This window comes from Pelophylax lessonae (genome assembly GCF_965119305.1).
Source record: "Pelophylax lessonae genome assembly, chromosome: 10".
Taxonomy (NCBI): domain Eukaryota; kingdom Metazoa; phylum Chordata; class Amphibia; order Anura; family Ranidae; genus Pelophylax; species Pelophylax lessonae.
In genome coordinates, this window is record NC_138777.1 from 202310605 (window position 1) to 202319329 (window position 8725).

Genomic DNA, 8725 nt, shown 5'->3' on the forward strand with positions numbered 1-8725 from the left:
AGTATAACCCAAAAGGTAAAATACTTCCTGTGTCCTTCAATGGATGAGAAAGAAATACACTTTAGAGGCTTCATGATATAACATGACACACACACCAGGTGCTGTCATTACTCAATAGGCTAAAACACTGTAATTCCATGTTGGATGTGACCAGTTCTATACACAGGGCTTCTATGGGGAATTTCTGGAGTTCCAGGTGTGGATAATATGTATACACAGGGAGTGCTAGGTACAGTGCCTTGAAAAAGTATTCATACCCCTTGAAATTTTCTACATTTTGTCGTTACAACAAAAACGTAAAACGGAATTTTTGTAAAATCTTACCTGTAAAATTCCTTTCTCTGAGTCCTCCGACAGTCGCCGCCTCTTCATATTCGTCACATATGGGGTATTAGACTTTGCTCCGAAGGAGTAGCTAGGCAACAGAATATGTTAACAATAAAGCTTTTAACATATCCCACCCTCAAGGGGTGGTCCCCTCAGTCAATACCCTCCTACTTCCTGCAACCATATCTCAGTTTTAGTGGAATAGCAGTAGAGTATACAATCAAACCCCAAAAGAGGGGCGGGGGCGGCGACTGTCGGAGGACTCAGAGAAAGGAATTTTACAGGTAAGATTTTACAAAAATTCCGTTTTCTCTTACGTCCTCCGACAGTCGCCGCCTCTTCATATTCGTCACATATGGGGACGTCCCAAAGCAGTGCAAACATGAGGGGTGGGAAACGCATCCGCGCCGAAAGGCAACGCAGTCTCCGCATCAAAGAAGGAACCTTACCAAAGGTAGGAAACCAGCTGGGCAACAGCAAAAAACAAGTGCTCAACAGGAGCAACAACCCAGGAAAAGACAAAAAACCAGGGGATACAAAACTTATCCCAACAGCCAGGAGTCCCCAACAAGGGACCCTAGGGAACCTTGCGGCCAAAGGAAGCATCCGCCGATGCCTGAACATCTACTTTGTAGAATTTTGTGAAAGTGTGCACGGTCGACCAAGTCGCCGCCTTACACACCTGGGCTACAGAAGCCCCATGACGACAGGCCCAAGACGTACTCAGAGATCTAGTAGAGTGCGCCTTCACAGGCACAGGGGGAACCTTCCCCTGCAAAGCATAGGCCTGTTCAATGGTCTGCCTGATCCATTTGGCGATGGTAGAGGCCGAAGCCGCCATGCCCTTCCGAGGACCCTCTGGAAGAACAAACAAGGAGTCCGTCTTTCGAAAAGACTCAGTCGATTTAAGGTAAACCCTAATCGCCCGAACAACATCCAGAGAGTGCAATCTCACCTCCTTTGGATGTTTAGGCTTCGTGCACAACGAAGGCAAGACAATATCCTCATTAAGACGGAATTCCGAAACTCGTTTCGGAAGAAAAGAAGGATTAGGTCGCAAGACCACCTTATCCAAATGAATAACCAGGTACGGAGACTTGCAGGACAAAGCCGCCAGCTCCGACACTCTGCGAGCCGAAGTGATCGCCACCAAAAAGGCGACCTTTTTGGACAACATAGACAACGAGATCTCCCTGATCTGTTCAAAAGGAGCACGTTGTAACACAGATAGAACGAGATTCAAGTCCCAAGGGGGCAGAGGATCCCGCCTCGGGGGAACCAGATGCCGCACACCCTGAACAAAGGTGCCAACCAATGGGTTGGAAGCCACGGGACGTTGAAACAGAACGGCCAGAGCAGACACCTGACCCTTGATCGTAGCCAGCGCCAAACGCTGATCAACACCCGTTTGAAGGAAAGACAGCACACGGGACACCGAGTACGTGCGGGGTGAAAACCCCCTGGACTCACACCAGGCAAAATAGGCCTTCCAAGTACGGTAATAAACCTTCCCCGAGGAAGACTTCCTCGCGTTGATTAAAGTATGAACGACCTCCGGAGAGAGACCCCTCTCCTTCAGGACCTCGGTCTCAACAGCCAGGCCGTCAAAGCCAGCGACTGTAAAGCAGGATGGTATATCGGTCCTTGAGACAGTAGATCGTCTCGAAGAGGCAGACGCCACGGGGCGTCGACCGCCAGATTCACGAGGTCTGCGTACCAGGACCGGCGAGGCCAGTCCGGTGCCACAAGAATCACCGTGTTGCGTTCCGAATGTAACCTGCGAAGGAACCTGGACAGCAACTGAATCGGTGGAAACGCGTACATCAGCCTGTACTGATGCCACGGGGCCACTAACGCGTCCGACGCGTCTGCCCGAGGGTCGCGCGTCCTTGCCACGAACCTCATCACCTTGTTGTTGAGACGAGACGCGAACAGGTCCACATCTGGAAGACCCCACTTCGCGCACAACATCTGGAAGACAGCCGGATGGAGAGACCATTCCCCCTGATCCAGGGTCTGGCGACTCAGATAGTCCGCCTGCCAGTTCTCCACACCCGGAATGTGAACCGCCGTTATCGCCGGGACATGAGTCTCGGCCCAAGACAGAATGTCGGCCACTTCTCGAGCCGCTCGGGCACTCCTGGTGCCCCCTTGGTGGTTGATGTAGGCCACCGCCGTGGCATTGTCCGTCTGCACCCGAACCGGGCAACCCTGCAGCCGGTCCGTCCAGCGATGAAGACAGAGACTTATCGCACGCAATTCCAGAACGTTGATCGGAAGGGAAGACTCCCCCTCCGACCAAGTCCCCTGAGCGGACAGAACGCCCAGAACACCACCCCAGCCCGACAGGCTGGCATCCGTGGTGATCACCGTCCACGAGATCGGACGAAATGACTTGCCCCCGGACACCAACGGGGACTGGAGCCACCACAGAAGGTTTTCCCTGGTGCGAAGACTCAACGAGATTTGAAGATCCAGAGATTGAGGTCGCCCGTCCCACCTGGACAGGATCTCTGCTTGGAGACCCCGCGTGTGAAACTGGGCGAAAGGAATCGCCTCGAAGGCCGAGACCATCAATCCCAGACATCTCATACACGTCCGCAGAGACGAGTTCGGAACGTCCCTGAGGGACCTGACTTCCTCCCGGAGAGTCCTGAGTTTGTCTTCCGGCAGGAAGACCTTCGCCTGCACCGAGTCCAGTATCATTCCCAGATAGGGAAGACGAACCGACGGACTCAGTGTCGACTTTGGAAAATTTATCGTCCAACCAAACTCCTGCAGAGTTTGCATCGTGACAGACAGGTCCTCCTCCAGACCCTGGCTGGTCGCAGACCGAACCAGAATGTCGTCCAGATACCCCAGGACAGAAACGCCCTGGGCCCTCAATAATGCCAGAACCGGTGCAAGCACCTTGGTGAAGACCCGCGGAGCCGAGGCGAGACCAAAAGGCAACGCCACGAACTGGTAGTGATCCCCCGCAATGGCAAATCGAAGGTACCTCTGATGACCCTCGAATATGGGGATGTGAAGGTACGCATCCTTCAAATCGATGGAGGCCATGAATTCCCCCGGAACCAGGGCAGCCACCACCGACCGCAGGGATTCCATGCGGAACTTGCGAACCCGCACAGAGCGGTTCAGAGCCTTCAAGTCCAGAATCGGACGAACCTTGCCCTCCTTTCTGGGCACGGTGAACAGATTGGAATAAAACCCCCGAAACCTGTCCCGATGAGGCACCGGAACCACCACTCCCTGAGCCCTCAGGTCCCGCACCGCCAGGTGCAGGTCCCGCAAGCGCTCTGGAGACAGCTGAAGATTTGAGGGAAAAAATCTGCTCTCCGGCCGAGAGAGAAACTCGATCTTGTAACCAGATCGAACGATTTCCAGAACCCATCTGTCCCGCACACGGGCCAACCAGGGCTGAAGAAAACCGAGCAAGCGTCCCCCCACCCCAAAACTGGGTGAGGGCGCCCCTTCAGGCCGAACTGTTATGGGCTGCAGGTCCGGATTGGCCGGACTTCTGTTTACCAGACCAGGGCTTCTTCTGAGAGCCTTGACCTTTGAACGGTTTGCCCCTGTAGTGCGGCCGAAAGGCACGAAAGGACCCCTGAGGGGGCCGAAAATTAGCATGCTTCTTCCCAGAAGCCCCCTTAGCCTTGGGGAAATGGGGCAAGAGAGTGCTCTTACCCCCGGTGATCCCCTTAATCAACACATCCAGGGACTCCCCAAAAAGGCGAGACCCATCATAAGGCAGATTGGCTAAGGTCTTACGTGAAGATTGGTCCACCGACCAACATTTTAACCAAACCAGGCGACGAGACAACACCGCCACGCTGTGCACACGTGCAGCCAACGGAATCAGGTCCAGGTCCGCATCACACAGATACATGACACCCTGGTGGATCTGATCCACCATATCCAGGGTCGCCGGCGAGGCCGAATCGGCCACTAGGACGCGCCTAAGCATCTGCGTCCAACTTGCGATCGCCTGGGCCGCCATGAGAGAAGCAAACAGAGCCTTAAGCATAGAACCCGTAACAGAATAAGTATGACGGGCAAGAGACTCCAGTCTCCTATCCGTGGCATCACGGAAAACAGGGGAACCCTCTGCAGGAATCGCAGTGGCTTTGTTCAAAACCGCAATTGCATGATCCACTGGTGGAGGCACACACCACCTTTCATCAGTGGCAGGCGAAAAAGGATAACGCAGCTTGAATTTACTTGGTACCGCAAAAGGTTTGCGCAGATCGCGCCATTGATCCTTAACAGCGCGCTGAAAATCAGCATTGCAGGGAAAAACCTGCGGCGTCCTGCGTTTCCTCTGCGTCCCATAAGCCGCCAAGGCAGCGGGGGGACACACTTCGTCCTGCAAACGCAGCGTTTGCTTAATGGAAGCAATCAACTCATCCATGATTGCAAGCTCTTCAGGCGAGCCAGGGGGAGAATTATCAACCCCCTCAACTTCAGCCTCCACCTCAGACCCCACTAGATCAAGAGAGGAGCGGGACCCCGATAAGGAGGCCCCCGCCATAACAGCCCCATCGCCTTCACCCTCAGAATCAGAGGAAAGAGCAACTCTGGGCCTTTTAGTAGATTGAGCAGCCACCAGCATTTGCACCTGAGCAGCAAGGCCAGCCACAATAGTGGCTAAATCCCCCCCTGGGGGGGAAACAGCGGTCCCCTGGCTTTCCACCAATACTGTAGGAAATTTGCCCTCCTGAGAATCCATTGCCCCAGTAATGCCAGACAACCAAGGGTTAACTGCCCCTTTTAAGCAAGCGCGGCAAGCGCAGCCCACCGCACCACACTCAAGCACAATGAGACCCCCACAGGGAATATGCAAACTGAACACAGGCAATGGATAGCAAGAACAGAAGGATAAAACCTGAGGAGACCCTCGCCGCTGCTGCTGCCTCGATCGGTGTTCCTGGAAAGAGGAAGTGATGCTGCCAGGGCGCTCTATGTAAGCCTATGGAGGCTACAAGAAAATGGCCGCCATGCATGTAAACCATGCGGCCGGAGCGAGTGTAGGCAAAATGGCGTCGTTTGGCGCCGAAATCGCCGCTCCACAGTGCATTAAAACACACATTACATTCCAATATCAGAATACATGTCAGATCGCCGCAGCGATCGCTGTATATGCCCAAACATGCCAAAAAAAACATGCCCCACAGCACACAGCTTCTCACACTGACCAGACTGACACACACAGTGTCATACAGCTCCCCCCCCCCCCTTGCAGCCCACAGCATGCAGCCGAGAGATAGGGAGACAAGCAGTGTGAATAGAGGCAGGTTACACAGTCCCAGACTGACACCCCCCCAGACAGACAGGTCCCCACATAGATACACTTACCTCACATGGCGTGGGGGACCCGCACAGGCGAACAAGCCGCTGCACATGAGGCAGGGAGAGTCGCATTCAAGACGCACACAAGGGGGGTTAAGAAACCGCACAGCGTCCAGTGAGGTAGCCACCTCACCAATCATCCCTGCACCGAACAGGGATGGGTCGTTCACTGTGCCAGGAGCGTTACCTGGCTGAACGCTCGATGGCAGACTGGGAAGCCACTGACCCACGACCTGCGACCAGGGGGATCAGCCCGAGACCCAGTCCGCATGATCCTCTTCATCCGAAGAACTAACTAACGCTGACAAAATAACAGCTAAGTAAAGGTAGAGAGAAAAACTCAAACAAAATTTTAAAAAGAAGAAAGAGTCTGGGACAGAAAGTCCCAGCACAGAGAGAGCCAGCCACTCCTGACAAGCTAGACATTAAAACTGAGATATGGTTGCAGGAAGTAGGAGGGTATTGACTGAGGGGACCACCCCTTGAGGGTGGGATATGTTAAAAGCTTTATTGTTAACATATTCTGTTGCCTAGCTACTCCTTCGGAGCAAAGTCTAATACCCCATATGTGACGAATATGAAGAGGCGGCGACTGTCGGAGGACGTAAGAGAAATGTATTTTATTAGGATCTTATGTGATAGACCAACACAAAGTAGCACATAATTGTGAATTGGTAGAAAAACGATAAATGGTTTTCAATTTTTTTTTACAAGTATCTGAAAAGTGTTGTGTGCTGCAAGTCTTTATGGGGATGTCTCTACCAAATTTGCACATCTAGAGAGTGAAATTGTTTGCCCATTCTTCTTTGGAAAATAGCTCAAGCTCTGCTAGATTGAATGAGAGCATCTTCAAAAAGCAATTTTCAAGTCTGGCCAAAGATTCTCAATTGGATTTAGGTCTGGACTTTGACTGGGCCATTCTAACACATGAATATGCTTTGATCTAAAGCATTCCATTGTAGCTCTGGCTGTATGTTTAGGGTCATTGTGCTGCTGGAAGGTGAACCTCCGTCCCAGGTTTTCTTATAGGATTACCCTGTATTTGACTCCATCCATCTTCCCTGTCCCTGCTGAAGACAACATGATGCTGCCACCACCATGTTTCACAGTGTGGATGGTGTGTTCAGGGTGACGTGCAGTGTTAGTTTTCCCCCACACAAAGCGTTTTGCTTTTAGGCCAAAAAGTTCAATTTTTGCCTCATCTGATCAGAGCACCTTCTTCCACATATTTGCTGTCCCCCCCACATTTGGCTTCTCTCAAACTGTGCGGGACTTTCTTCTTGCCACTCTGCCATGAAGGCCAGATTTGTGTAGTACACGACTTATAGTTGTCCTGTGCACAGATTCTCCCACCTGAGCTGTGGATGTCTGCAGCTCCTCCAGAGGTACCATGGGCCTTTTAGCTGCTTCTCTGATTAATGCTCTCCTTACCTGGTCTGTCAGTTTAGGTAGACAGCCATGTCCTGGTAGGTTTGCAGTTGTGTCATACTCTTTCCATTTTCAGATGATGGATTGAACAGCGATCAGTGAGATGTTTAAAGCTTGGGATAATTTTTTATAACCTAACCCTGCTTTAAATTTCTCTACACCTTTATCCATGACCGGTCTGGTGTGTTCCTTAGCCTTCATAAAGCTGTTTGTTTACCAAGGTTCTCTAACAAACCTCTGAGGGCTTCACAGAACAGCTGTATTTACACTCAGATTAAATTAGACACAGGCAGACTAATTTTACTAATTAGATGACTTCTGAAGGCAATTGGTTCCACTAGATCTTAGTTAGGGGTATCAGTATAAAGGGGGCTGAAACAAAAGGCACGCCACAGATATTTATTTGAAAAAATCTTGAGAACCATTTATAATTTTCCTTCCACTTTGTGTTGGTCTATAACATAAAATCCAAATAAAATATATTTATGTTTTTGGTTATACCATGACAAAATGTGGAAAATTTCAAGGAGTATGAATACTTTTTCAAGGCACTGTATGTATGAATGGGAGAAATTTGACATAATGTGTGGAGAGGAAAGCATAAAATAATTACCCATTTCCACAGGATACAGTCTAGGGGGTCTATACTCGTTGCCTCAGGACACAAGCTGGAGCACTATAGCCTTTGCCTCAGGACACAGGCTTGAGTACTATAGCCATTGCCTCAGGACACAGGCTGGAGCACTATAGCCATTGCCTCAGGACACAGGCTGGAGCACTATAGCCTTTGCCTCAGGACACAGGCTGGAGCACTATAGCCATTGCCTCAGGACACAGGCTGGAGCACTATAGCCATTGCCTCAGGACACAGGCTGGAGTGCAATAGCCATTGTCCCAGGATACAGGCTTGAGTACTATACTCATTGTCCCAAAATACAGGCTTGAGTACTATACTCATTGTCCCAGGATACAGTCTAGGCTTCTATACTCATTAACTCGAGATACAGGTTGGAGTAATATAGTACCCACTGTCCCATGATACAGGCAAGAGCACTATGCCCACTGTCCATGGATGCAGGCTAGAGTACTATACCCGCCATCGATAAGATATGATCTGGGCTTCTATATTCATTGCCTCAGGAAACAGATTGGAGTGCTAAACCTATTGCCTCAGAATACAGTCTAGGCTTCTATACTCACTGCCTCAGGATACAGGCAAGGATTTTATACTCATTGCCTCAGGATACAAGCTAGTATTCAATACCGGTTAACTCAAGATACAGGCTGGCATTCTATACTGGTTGACTCAGGAGACCGGCAGGCATTCTATACCTGTTGACTCAGGACACAGGCTGGCATTCTATACCGGTTGACTCAGGAGACCGGCTGGCATTCTATACTGGTTGACTAAGGATACCGGCTGCCAATCTATACCGGTTGACTCAGGATACAGGCTGGAATTCTACACCCATTGCTTTAGGATAATGGCAGGAGTCCTATACCCATTGTCCCAGGATACAGGCTATGATTATATACTTATTGCTTCAGGGCAAAGGCTAGTATTCTATACTCATTGTCCCAGAATAAAGGCTGGAGTTATATACTCAGTGTTTCAGGATAC